Here is a 13,570-nt window from a genome sequence, read left to right as displayed (position 1 = left end):
TGGAGTGTGGAATGGGGCTGTGAAAGCCCTGTCTGGGCTGTGCCAAGCAGGAGAGCCAAGGCCTGAGCCCCATCCCCCAAACAACTCTCTCAAGGAGACCTTTAAAAGGAATTACAATTGCTTGTGTCCTCTGAGTTGGATGCACTGGAGAAATACTGATAAGAGATTTTCAAGAGGTCTAAACCAGAGAACAGTCTTTATTGGTAAATCAGCGAAAGTTTGACAAATGGTTTCATACGGCATTCAATCAACAATAAACACTTCTCAAAGCATTAACTTGGCCCATTCAACTTCACAAACTATAAACCCATTCAATTTTAAGTTAATCCAAATTTGCAAGAGGACAGAAATAGAAGACACAAAAAGTGAGAAAGACAAAGAAGATACAGAGAAACACACACACAGCTACCAACTGGATTCCAGCAGTGTTCAGAGAGAAATCCCAAGAGGAGGTAGGGTCAAGATGTGTGCTTGCCTTGTGGTCAGCCTTAAATACCCCTTGGTCTTCCTGAGCCCTTCCCCAGGTGGGATTTCCAATCATTTGGTTACTCAGGAGCTGGGCTGGTGGCTCCAGAGGTGAGTGTGGAGCATTGCCTTTGGTGTGCCAGGGACTGGCAGACAGTGCTGGGCTGGGATAGAGGCTCTGGGGGGATTGGGGTTCCAGGGCAGTGCAGTGCTGGGGTTACAGGGCTGGGCAAGGCTGGACCTGCCCCTTCCTGCCCCCACACAAAATGTTTCCAGCCAAAATCTCCTCCAGTCTCTCACAACAGGCAACGTTGGAGGTGGAATCCCAATTTTGGTCATGGGAACCTGGCTGAGAAGGACAAATCTTTTCCATAGGAAGGAAAGCACAGAGGCCTAGGGTTCGGAAAGCAGGTGAGAGCTGGACATCAGGAGGCCAAGGCCAGCCCGACTTGTCAGTAATGGCAGAATTTGTCTGGGAGCAGTCTTTGGATCAAGGGAATGTTGGACGTGGAATCCAAATTTTGACCATGGATGCCTTGAGAAGCAGGACAGTTCTTTCCCACAGGAAGGAACGCACAGTGCCTTCCCAGTGTTTAAGTAGCAGATGAGAAGAGACCCTCAACATGTCAAGGTCAGTTGGACCAGTCAGGTGGCCCCTGGGAGGCCAAAGCAGCCAGACCTGTTCTGTGTTCCCTTGATTTTATGGGGCCCCATAGAGTCACAACGGACCCTTACTTCAATGGGGCCCTGCAGTGTCATAATGGTGCTGTGATTCCATGGGATCCAGCAGTGTCATAGTGGAGCGCTGATTATAAGAAGACCTGCAGTGTCACAGTGGACTCTTGATTCCATGGAGTTGTCACAATGGCCTCAGGATCCATCAGGCCCTGCAGTGTCACAATGGTCCCAGTGATTCCATGTGGCCCTGCAGTGTCACAATGGTCTCTGTGGTCCCACAGGCCCCTCAATGTCACGTGACTCCTCTGTTCCATGAGGCCTGAAATGTCACAATGGACCTTGGGGATTTGCAGTGTCACAAAGGTCTCCTTTGGCTCCACAGTGTCACCATGGACCACTGATTACAGGAGGCCCCTCAATGTCACAATGGACCTTTGGTTCCGTGTAGCCCTGCAGTGTCACAAAGGCCTCTTGGTTTCACAAGGCCCCACAGTATCCCAATGGTCCTCTTTGTTCTGTGGGGACCACAATGGTCTCACTGTTCCATGAGGCCCCACAGTGTCACAATGCTTTGTTTATTTCATGGTGCCCCAAAATGTCACAGATGTCCCTTGGTTCCATGGGGCCCTGTGCTGGTGCATTCCCCCTGCCCTTCTCAGGCCGCCGTGCCAGCTGAGAAATGCTCCTTGGGCCTGGGCCTTGGCCAACAGCCCCTGGGCTCAGCTCCTGTGCAGCTCATCAGAAACACTGTCTGCTCCCAGGCACTGCTGCTGCCAACCAGCTCCTGCTTGCTTCAGGAGCAGCCCTGGGAACTGTTTCTGTTCCCTCCGTGGCACAGCATCCATGTTCTCAGCCTTGCAAAGAAAGCTGTTGATGCCAAGTGCGGCCTGGATGAAACATTGCTGTGCCTGAAGTCCCTCTCTTGGGGCCCTACAAACAGCGCTCCAAAAGGAGCCCCTTGCAGCTCTCCTGGGCCAGCCACCTCCCTCGGAGTGGGGCCTCTGCGAGCCGGGAACTCTCCTGTTTGCTGCACTCGGGGCATCCCCGAACAACGACGGAGCCTGGGCCAATCCCCCCACTCCTCCAGGCTCAGCCCTTCGCCGGCTGGGGAGATGCCAAAGCATCCACAGGGAGCATTTCCCTGCCCTGCAGGGGAATTTCTCACAACTGCCTTGCATTGCCTCTTTGTGTCTGTGTGCACACACCAGCGCTGTGCCCTGGCAAATGTGGCAGAAATGTTGCTCTCGGAGGGGCTGGGGTGCCTTGGAGATCTAAGTCAGTCAGGCCTGTGAGTGAGGGTAATGTGATAAACGGGCCAGGAGACCAGTTCCTTTAAAAAAGGCCTTTATTAAGCAGCACAGCTCTGGGGTGGGGGCCCGAGGGGTCGCGCACACCGCCACTGCTCCCACTGCACACCGCAGAAGAGGAGGATCCGTGCAGCTCTGTCACTAGGGCAGAGCTGGGCCTTCCTTCCTCACGGGAGTCCCCGGGAAGACTCCTTCTTTAGGGCTCGTAGTCTAGGCTGTCATCCCAGTCGAGTCTCCTCGAGGTTATGTCGGCCTCTGGAAAGAAGTCAGGGGACTCCTCTGGGTCTTCCTTGTTAGATGGTGCTGGTTCTATTCCTTCCCCTTTGCGTGGCTCGTTGTTTTGGGGTTTTTTCCAGTCTGGGTGCATCCCATAAGTCTCTGGTCTCTCTCGTTTGCATAAAAGTCAGTATGTCATCTTCCTCCTCAGGACGGTACAGCAACTTGGGGCAGGGGTGTTGGCATGTGGGAGTCTAGGAGCAGTGGGGGCAGTGCCTGGCTGAACACAGAACAAGAAACACAGGGCACAGCAACTTGGGAGAGGGGGCAGGGCCTGGCTGAACAAGGAACAAAAATATGGGGTACAGCAATTTGCAACAGGGGTACAAGGTAAGTAAACCTGGGACAGGGGTACAAGGTAAGTAAGGAGTTTACAAACAGCAACTGTAACATATTATTCTTAACAATATCCCCCCTCTTATATTTTGATCGGGCTCTAGCCCGCATCAACCATTAACTTCTGGCTCTTGGGAATATTTATCTCTTAATTCTCAATATTGCTCATATATTTCCCTGGCAGTTTTGTGCTCTCGATCCTGACTTTGAGTCTCCATTAACATGATCCTGGCCTGCTTCTTATCTTTTATTTCAGGGATCTGGATGCTTGCTTGTGCTGTGGTAGTCACTGTCTTGATTAGGCAGGGGAGTAAACAGGGTAGGAACAAGAAACTTGCAAATGCACAGACAGCAATAAAGACTATTTTTTTCCACCACCCTCTTTTGAAGGACCAAAGGTCATTCCACCAGTCTGAGTTCACCAGAGGAGTCCATTCCTGGGTGCCCACATAAGCTATCTTTCGTATTTCTTTTGAGATGTTTTTGATTACCTCACTCTTATCATCTATCTCCAGGCAACATTCAGAGGAATTAAACTTTCCACAAATGCCTCCTTCATCTGCTAATAGGTAGTCCACCGCCAGCTGAATCTGATAGACTACAGCCCTGGTTTGTGCCAATTGTGTGCTAATATGGTCTAAAGCAAGGGCAGTTCTGTTTGACACCACTTCTAATACTGCCTGGAGACGGATGATTCGATTTAACATATAGACTGGGGTACGATACCCCCAGGATCCATCCTGGGCCCACGTGGCCGGTCCATATGTCTTAATTATTTCTTCAGGGGTCCAGATCTTCCCCTTCCATTTCTGATTGCTTCCTAGGTCCATTACATGTCTCCTCTTTTGACTGCCTTTTTTTAAGTCATCATACAAGGGGACTCCCAAGTATGACCCTGATTTCTTAGGTAGGAGGAAAAAAGCAGGCTTTATTATCCCTATTGTGCAGCTTCCTGCCCAGTCCCCTGGGAGGTGGGTATAGGCAGTGCTCCCACAAATCCAAAATAAATACTCAGGGGCCTTCCAGAAAGTGTCCTGTGTGTCTGTAGGATGTTCCCAGTATTTTGAGAGTTCTCTTAACCCCCAAAAAGGGTTTATTCCTTTTTCTGCGCACTCATACAGTTTGTACCCCTCATGATAAATACACCCCCTTTCCTTTCTCCCAGTGGCCCAATACCTGTTTGGTTCTTGGGGGATCCACCTGCTACCTGAGTCTTTCACCGTCAGGTATCTTTTGCAGGCCATTTTTCCCACAGGGGTTTTGTATCTTTTTCCTGTCCTTTTAATGCATTCTTCCCCAATCACTCTTGTTTTCAGATCCCATTGTTCTCGTCCCCTGTTCCCTGTCTGGGGTTTCTGCTCAGTTATTTTCCACCTTAGAATGTCTAAAGGTGCCAAGCTGATCCCTTCCCAGGGCCAAATATCTGACATCTGGGTGTTCCCACATACCCAACAATTGGTTAAGTTTAACTCTCTGCTGATTCTCTCCATCAGGTCAATGAATAGGTTCTTACCTCGTGTTTCATCCAGATCACCTTTCTTTATCTTCAATTGTTTTTCTTTTATTACATCATTCAGTCCCTCCTGTTCAAAGCAGAGCCAGGATTCTCCTACAGGGCATTCTCCAAGCAGACGTTGCCTAAATGAGGCAGTATTTCTAGTAATCCAATATGTCTTTCCTTCCTCCTGACAGGTTTCCAATTTGGTGTGATCAAAACAGGTGGGATTGATGTTTGTGTGGACCCTCATCAGTGATCCTAGATCCTCTCCATCATATAGGGGATAGTAGCACTTTGTACATGCTTCTCCACTGTCCCCTATCCCAAGGCTCACCAGCTGGACCAACATCAGTCCACCTAAGAGTCCGGTATGAGCTAGTTTTGTTCTAGGGAGCTTCATGGCTCATCTTCCCTGTTAGCCTCACCCGGTCTTGCCTCTTAGGTTTTTTTTGGGGGATCAGGAGAGATGGAAATCAGGAGAGATGGTATGGTCCTTCTTCTCCCACCTTCTTTAATTTAGTTGCCTTTTTGGAGAATGTTCTGTGGGAGAAGTTAATGGGGGGGGGGGGGGTTTCATTCAACCAACTTTGCTAACATCAAAATATTTAACAGCAACAACCACAAGAACTTTAAAAACACTCCCACTTAAACCAACTCACTCAGCAGAGGTCTGCAGTCTTTGTTTATATTCTTTCTCTCTCAGTCTATTTCTGTCTGCCTCTTTATCCTGGTTTAGGGCAAATTTGGGAGAAAACTTCCAGGGGGGGCTCCCCCCGGGAAGCAAACCCACGTGGCTCTTTTCCCCCACCCCCCAACCGGTTCGGGAAGAGATTTCTCTGAGAGAAGTGGAAAAAAAACCTGTTCATTTCACAGGCACAGCACTACCCAGCACAAAAATGAATGATATCAAATTACAAAACCTCTCACCCTTCAGAAGAGATGACAAACTTCAGAGGGTCTCTTTCCTGGGGGTGTTCGCTCTGTTATCAGTCTCTCTGGCGCTGGAAAATGCCGCTGCCCAGGCTGGGCTCCCGGTAGTCCAGGGGTGCTCCCGGTGCTCCCCCGAGTCCCCAGTCCAGAGCAAGTTCGATTCGTTTCAGAAAAAGGTAAAGAAAACAGTCCAGGAAGACCTCTCTGCTCCGGCTAGTTGGGAAGCCAAGGCGATTTGTGTCTTGTTGTCTGTCTGTGCTGTAGTCAAAACTCCCGATGCAGGGGGGAGCAAATACAGTCTGATAACAGACTTGGTGCTTCTTTTCCACTCACTTTTACTCTCAGATGGAATTTTAAGAATACAGAACCTGTGTCTGAGTTAGGTGGACAAATGGGATACAATTTAACATCATAATCAACCCAGGACTTTCCACCCCTTATCCCCATATTGTTGACTTACTGCTAAAACTAACACTCTAACTCTGCACACATTTACATACATAGAAACTTCCCCTCCGTTTTACCCAAAAAATACAAGCAGTATATCCATCATGCCCCTGTCAAGTCCCACAACAAGCTACTGAATCCAGACCCCCCCCACACTGGAGATCTGCAGGATTCCCCACTCTCTCATTTTACTTACTCAATACACCATCTTTCACCTGCTCATACCTTCAACACTTACACATTTCCTTCTGTTTCATGTCTGCGTGGTGTAAGGTACAGGCAATGGCAGTAACCTTTTACCCAATGATCAGTTCTCCCTGAGGTACACATCGTGTTGTTCCATCTCTCTGCATTATCTTCCATGTACAACCTGGTCCTTGAGCAAAGACAACCCCACAAATGGGTTTGTCTGTGCCCGAGGTAGAATTGACCCAAACTGTCTTCCCTAGCAGACCTCTGACATGTACTACTGGGACTTTGTCTCCGTCTACTACATGTAAAGACTCAGACTGGGCAGGACCTGCTCGGTTGGTGGAATCTCTGGTATTGACTAACCAGGTGGCCTTTGCTAGATGTTGCTCCCAAGTATAGGTTTTCTCTCAGAAAATGATCACACAACCCTTGGGTTCCCCAATGAGTCAGTTCATGTATCTCATTTAATATTTTCCAGGCTAAGGCCTTGTTCAGAAACTTTCGCCCATCTGAGGTTAACTATTCCCCTTGTTCCCCTTGAGACAGTTCTAATTTTTTTATTACTTCCCACTCTTTCTTGGTAAATATTGGTTCCTTCTTTCCGTCCTCTTCAGTTACTACCTCATCCAGTTTAAAAACTTTTACTGATTCCTTTGGATCTAAGGCCACTTCTTTAGCTGCTTGGTCAGCAAGTCGGTTCCCTCTGCTTTCTAAGGAGTCTCCCTTCTGATGCCCCTTCATGTGGACCACTGCAATCTCTGTGGGTTTGGTCAAGGACTCTAATACTGATTTAATCAGCCCTTCATGTGCCAGGTTCTTCCCTTTGGAGTTCAGGTAGCCTCTCTCCTCCCAGATCTTACCAAAGGTATGGACTATCCCAAAGGCATACTTTGAATCTGTATAGATGGTTCCTTTTTCTCTCTCTAGCAAGTCCAGACCCCTCTTTAGAGCATGAACCTCACAGCACTGAGCTGACCAACTGGGGGGTAGTCTCCCTTTTTCTAGGACCTCTAGTTTTCCTTCCCCTACCTCTATGACCACTGCATACCCTGAATATCTTTTCCCCTCCACCACCCTGGATGAACCATCAGTAAATAGTACCTTCCCATAGGGCAGGGGTACATCTCCCAGATCCTCCCTCACTTTGATTTGGAGATTTACCAACTCTAAGCAGTCATGTTCTAATTCAGGCAGAGGCTCCCCTGACAAAAATTGTGCCGGGTTCAGGCCCTTGGAGGTTACTAGCTCCAAATTGCTAGTATCCATTAGGATGACTTCATATTTTAATATCCTGGCATCTGTCAGCCACTGCTGAGCCTTTTGGCTCAAGATTGTTTTTAAATCATGTGGCGTGTGGACTCTGATCTTACCCTGTAGGGTTAGCTTTTGGGCCTCTTCTATTAAAATGGCAGCAACAGCTATTGATTGCACGCAGGTGGGCCACCCACGAGCTACTGGGTCCAGCAGTCTGGATAGATAGGCTATGGGCTTACGACATCCTCCCCATTCCTGGGTCAGAATCTCATATGCAGTCCCTTCTTCAGAGTTGACAAACAAATCAAATTCTTTCTTTAGGTCAGGCAGGCTTAAAACTGGTGCTGTGGACAGCTTAACCTTTAGCTGATTTAATTGCGCTTCATCTTCAGCTGTCCACTTTATGGGTTCACAATCAACCAGCTTTTCATAAAGAAACTTGACGCTCTGGGTATATTGTTCTATCCATAGTTTGCAATATCCAAAAAGGCCTAAGAGTTTTCTTATGTCTCTCTTTGTTTTTGGTGCAGGTATGGCTAGAATGCCTGATACTCTCTCTGGGCTCAGTTCCTTACTGCCCTGTCTTATTATGTGTCCCAAGTAAATGACTTTGGGCTCTACAAACTGTAATTTATTCCGGGACACCCTTAACCCCTTGGTCCCCAAGAAGTTTAATAGCCGCACACTGGTTTTTCTTACCCTGTCTTGATCTTCCCCTGATATCAAGAGATCATCAACATATTGTAAAATTTGGATGTCACCTTCGGAATCAAATTGGCTCAGTAATTCTTCTAACGCTTGCCCAAAAAGGTTCGGAGACTCTGTAAAGCCTTGAGGCAACCGAGTCCACCTTAGCTGTTGTTTTCTTTTCTTTTCAGGATATTCCCATTCAAAGGCAAACCAATCACGGCATTCTTCTGCTAGGGGACATGCCCAGAATGCATCCTTTAGATCAATAACTGTGAACCAAACATGTTCATTGGGTACTTGACTCAGGAGGGTGTATGGATTCGACACCACTGGGTGCCTGGTAACAGTCCTCTTATTCACTTCCCTCAGGTCTTGGACTAACCGGTACTTCCCTTCTGCTTTTTTAACAGCCAAAATCGGGGTGTTATGGGGGGACATGCATGACTCTAAAATGCCTTCTGCCAGCAGGTGATCAATAACTGGGGCCAATCCTTTTCTGCTCTCTAGGGACATTGGGTACTGCCTGATCCTGATAGGAGGGGTTTTCTTCTGGATTTCAATCTTTATTGGGGAAATATCTAAATATCCAAACTTCCCTTCTTCCGCCCAAACCTCAGAGTTAATCTCTTCTATATCTTTGGTTGTTAGCTTCATCATATGGACCACCATTTTTCCGTTCACTGGTATTACTCCCACTCCCAGTTGTACCTGCAAGTCTCTTCCCAGCAAATTAGTCTCTAAGTCTGGTAGGTACACAAAGTCTGCATAGCACTGCCGAGAATTTCCTTGCACTTCAACATTTTTTATCACAGGAGCCATGAAGGGTTTTCCCTCAGCTCCTGACACTTCACAAACTTTGTTGCTTAAAAACATTCCAGTTGGGAGCTTGTTCAAACTTGAACGGTCTGCTCCCGTGTCTGCTAAAAATTCTACTTCCTCACTCTGGGGACCTACCTCAAGGTTTACCAGGGGCTCTTCTCGGTGTTTCATTGGGTCCCCTATTACATATAGCCCCTGACACCCCTAATCACGACTTTCCTCTCCCCTTAAGATTTTCTCCATGACCTCCTGCTCTCTAGCTATTTCCTCATCCAGGGATAATTTCTTGCAGTCTCTTTTGAGATGTGCAGTCTCTCCACAGTAGTAACACCTCCCACTCACTCGAGAGTTCCTAGGGTTGGTCCATGGAGACATAACCGATTTCTTCCTATCTCCCTCAAACTGGGACTTTGGCTTTCCATCACTTTGTTGATTCCTATCTGTCTGATCCTTGTCTGCCCTAACAATCTCCCGGGCCACCGCCACCATGAGCTTTGTCCTTGTCTTAGTCTTCTCCTCTTCTCTCCTCAAGTAGACTTTTAGAGCTTCTTTTAATAGCTCATTGATCCCCTTTTCTTGCCAGTCCTCTAGTTTTTCAAGCTTCCTCCTGATATCAGGCCAGGACTTAGTCACAAACTGCACTTTTAATAACACCTGGCCCTCAGGGCTGTCAGGGTCTATGTTTGAATACAGCTGAAAATTTCTCCTCAACCTATTCAACCAGGTGGCTGGAGTCTCGTCCTTCTCCTGGGTCCCATCAAAGGCTAGTTTTGTGTTATTACCCCGGGGAACTGATTCCTTAATACCCTTCACTATTAGGGACCTGTAGTCCCTCATGTTCCGCCTTCCCTCCTCCCTGTTAGGATCCCACCCTGGATCTACTTGTGGGAGTTTATACTCTCCTGGGAGTCCTGATCTATTCTCCCTTTCCCAGATTCGTATCCCCGCAGTACGGATCATGGCTACCTCTTCAGGGTTAAATAAGATGTTTAAAATAGAGTTTAACTCCCCCCAGGTGTAAGTATTTGGACCCAGGAACTGGTCTATCTGGTTGGCTATCCCTACTGGGTCTTCAACTAAGTTCCCTAGCTCTTTCTTGAATCCCCGGACTTCTGAAGCTGTCAATGGGGCATTGACAAACCCTACCCCTCCAGCTACTCCTCCCATAGGGACTTCTCTCAGGGGAAGGAGCTTAGTTGTCTTAGATCGTGTGTGACAGTAGGGTCCATCTCCAAAATCTTGTTCTTGACTAGGGGTGGGAGTCCTAGGGAGCTGCTGGTTGTTAGGAGGAGGAGGATTGGTATTAAATTTGGGGGTACTCAGCTCCCAGTTGGGAGGGGGCAAAGGGACAGTACTAGGCGAGGGAGAAGAAACTTGGTCTGATGTAGGGGTTTCTGGAGGTAAGGGGGAGGTAGGAAGTAGATTAGAAAGGACTGGGGCCACCAACGGTGGTGGGGTTGAGGAAAAGGGTATCGGGATAGTAGAGGAAGCTGAAGATGTGGAAGGGGATTGGTTTGGGCAGAAAGGGTTTGAATTGGGTGTACAAGGGTTTTGTGGGAGTGATGCAGAAGGGGAAAAGGTCGGGGAATTGGGTGAAGAAGTCTGGGGTGCTGTTGGGTATGTAGGAGGAGGGGGTAGATGATCTAGGGGGTCCCATTTACTACCTGTTTCGCTAGCTTCTTTTTCTTGCTTCTTACTTTCTTTCCCTTCCCCCTTCTCTTCCTTCAACTTACATACTGTCACCATCTCTCTGTCTGCTCTTTGTTTCAGCCACAAGGCTGCATAACTGATCTCTTCTGGACTTGAGCCTCTTCTGGTTTTCAGATACTGGTACAGTTGGGAGCACATCCAAGGATCTTTAGTACCATACCAAGGCCACTGTCCTTGTATCTCTAGTTTGGGCCAGACCTCTATACAGTAATGGATCATCTTGATCCGGTCTAGGCCCTTGGTGGCCTCTTGTGCATCCCAGCAATTTAACATTTGCCCTAGTGGGCTATCGGGGGGAATGGTTCTGGTGGCCTCTTCATTCCCCTTGGGACCTACTCTCTTACTTAAACACTGTCCCATTGCTCCTCCTATCTCTGGACCTTCACTTAAAACTTACGGTGCCTTTTCCTGAATAAAACTGGAACTGACAGACAACACAACTTCTAACCAACTTAAAACTGGCTCTTACTTAAACTAAACTTTATAAAGGTGCTCCTACTCAAACTAAAAATTTCTAATGACAGACAACTGACCTTTCAAACCTCAACAAAAACTCACACTCTAGGAACTTACTCTCTCCTTTCACACTAGGGAATACACTCAATCTTCTCACACAAGAATCCACACCCTTTCTTACACTCGGCCGGCCTTCCACTCACACTTTGAATTTTCTGGGGCTTGCAGTCTCCGCTTGCCCCGGGGGTTAGGTCCCAGCGGGGCTTGCAGGTTCCGCTTGCCCCTCCCTACACCCCAATCCCGTTCCCCTCGCGCCTCGCCTCCCTGACCCCCTTGCCAGCGAAGACTATGAGCACTCCTGGGTCGACGTTGAGGGGACCCTAGCACTAGACGCTCCTGGGACCTTCCCCCGTCCCTGTCTCAGTGCCGTCCACAAGATTTGGTCAGCAGGGCTCACCCCGGAACCCCCTGCCCCTCCGCTTCCTGACTATCCCCCTTCCCCAGTGAGAATAGCTTCTGCGCGAGGGCTGACTGTAAGTGAGTGGTGGGAGAATTCCCCCTTGCCTCCTAGCCGCTCCGCCCACCAGGGAATGGCTTCGGCTAAGGGATGCGTGAGTGTATTACTCTAGCTGCCTCGCCCGCCCGCGCAGACTACCTGCCCCTGTGCTCTCCGGCAGCAGGTTGACGACCTCCCTTCTCAGGAACCCCCTGAGCCGAGACTGAGCCGCGACAACTAGAGCCTTTCAGCACGTCCTGTGTCACAGACCCTGGGAAGCGAGGGCCCTTCGCTGACCGCCTGGTGCCGGTAGGGCCTGGGGACCCCCAATTCCAATTCCCCGGTCAGGTCGTCTGAGTACCCAAGTGGGGGGGGTGTGTTCACTCACACTGAACCTAGGCACCCCCACACACCACCCCGGGAGTTACCTAGATTGCCTGCGTGTGACTCTCACTCACCTAGGCCTTCCACACGCCCGGAGCAGCCTAGGCCGTTTAGCCCTTTTCAGTAGAGGGGCCTACCCCTATGTGCGCCACTCACTCTCTTAGGTACCCTCTGCGCACTCAGAGGGGGAGCTTTTATCCCCAGGAGACGCCTCACTCGTTTCTCTGGGCCCAAGTGAGCCTCTTTCGCTTCCTGCCGTTCCCGGCCGGCCCCCTCGCGGGAGTCTGGAACCGCGGTACTGGGCAGTCCGCACTCGCCCCGGGGGTCTGGGCTGCCAGCCCCCGTCTCACTCACACATCCACTCACTCGCCTCCTACTCCCGCCACCGGTGGCTTACCCAATCCGGCGCTCTTCTGCGATGTCGATCCCAGGCTGTTCTTCTGGGTCCGGTATAGCCAGCTGTCCCCCGGAGGCCCAATAGGGTGGGCGGCCGTCCTGTCCCTGGTCCTCTTCAGGGCGTGGCTATCCCGGACGAGCCCCCAAGCTGTGATAAACGGGCCAGGAGACCAGCTCCTTTTTAAAAGGCCTTTATTAAGCAGCACAGCTCTGGGGTGGGGGCCCGAGGGGTTGCGCACACCGCCACTGCTCCCACTGGACACCGCAGAAGAGGAGGATCCGTGCAGCTCTGTCACTAGGGCAGAGCTGGGCCTTCCTTCCTCAAGGGAGTCCCCCGGAAGACTCCTTCTTTAGGGCTCGTAGTCTAGGCTGTCATCCCAGTCGAGTCTCCTCGAGGTTACGTCAGCCTCTGGAAAGAAGTCAGGGGACTCCTCTGGGTCTTCCTTGTTAGATGGTGCTGGTTCTATTCCTTCCCTTTTGCATGGCTCGTTGTTTTGGGGTCTTTTCCAGTCTGGGTGCATCCCATAAGTCTCTGGTCTCTCTTGTTTGCATAAAAGTCAGTATGTCATCTTCCTCCTCAGGACGGTGCAGCAACTCGGGAAAGGGATACAGTGTTGGCATGTGGGAGTCTAGGAGCAGTGGGGGCAGTGCCTGGCTGAACACAGAACAAGAAACGCAGGGTACAGCAACTTGGGAGAGGGGGCAGGGCCTGGCTGAACAAGGAACAAAAATATGGGGTACAGCAATTTGCGACAGGGGTACAAGGTAAGTAAACCTGGGACAGGGGTACAAGGTAAGTAAGGAGTTTACAAACAGCAACTGTAACATATTATTCTTAACAATATCCTGGGACAGGGGTACAAGGTAAGTAAGGAGTTTACAAACAGCAACTGTAACATATTATTCTTAAAAACTGCACTGCGGTCACAGCGAGTGGAACTTTGGGGCTCTCACTTCTGTGCTGGAAGAGATGAAGAAATAGGTGCTGTCACTGCTGTTGTGGTGTGAGGGAGAAGAGGAAATTTGGGCCTGTCATTGCTGTGGTGTCACAGAGTGGAGCACTTTGGAGCTCACACTGCTATGATGTCACAGATAGGGTAACACTGGCTCTGATATTGCTGTGGTGTCACAGAGAGGAGGAAATTAGGCCTCTCCCTGCTCTGGTGTCACATAGAGGGGGAAATTTGGGCTCTCACTGCTGTTGTATCAGTGAGGGCGTAAGACTGGAGCTGTCAT

The 13,570-nt window shown here is 49.6% G+C and overlaps 1 long non-coding RNA gene across 1 annotated transcript in view; it reads right to left on the bottom strand.

The window, feature by feature from the left end:
- Window positions 1-4,162: 4,162 nt before the first annotated feature.
- The window catches only part of LOC147647286 (uncharacterized), a 245,522-nt gene continuing 236,114 nt past the window's right edge, over window positions 4,163-13,570 (bottom strand). Inside the window, exon 2 of the long non-coding RNA XR_015281625.1 lies at window positions 4,163-12,544. This is a non-coding gene — a long non-coding RNA (uncharacterized LOC147647286). The remainder of the gene's footprint in view (window positions 12,545-13,570) is intronic.

Source organism: Cyanistes caeruleus, unplaced genomic scaffold, assembly GCF_971803275.1.
Source record: "Cyanistes caeruleus unplaced genomic scaffold, bCyaCae1.hap1.1 HAP1_SCAFFOLD_11, whole genome shotgun sequence".
NCBI classification, from domain to species: Eukaryota; Metazoa; Chordata; class Aves; order Passeriformes; family Paridae; genus Cyanistes; species Cyanistes caeruleus.
Note: the sequence above shows the minus strand (reverse complement) of the source record. Positions and strands in the feature narration are given on the sequence as shown.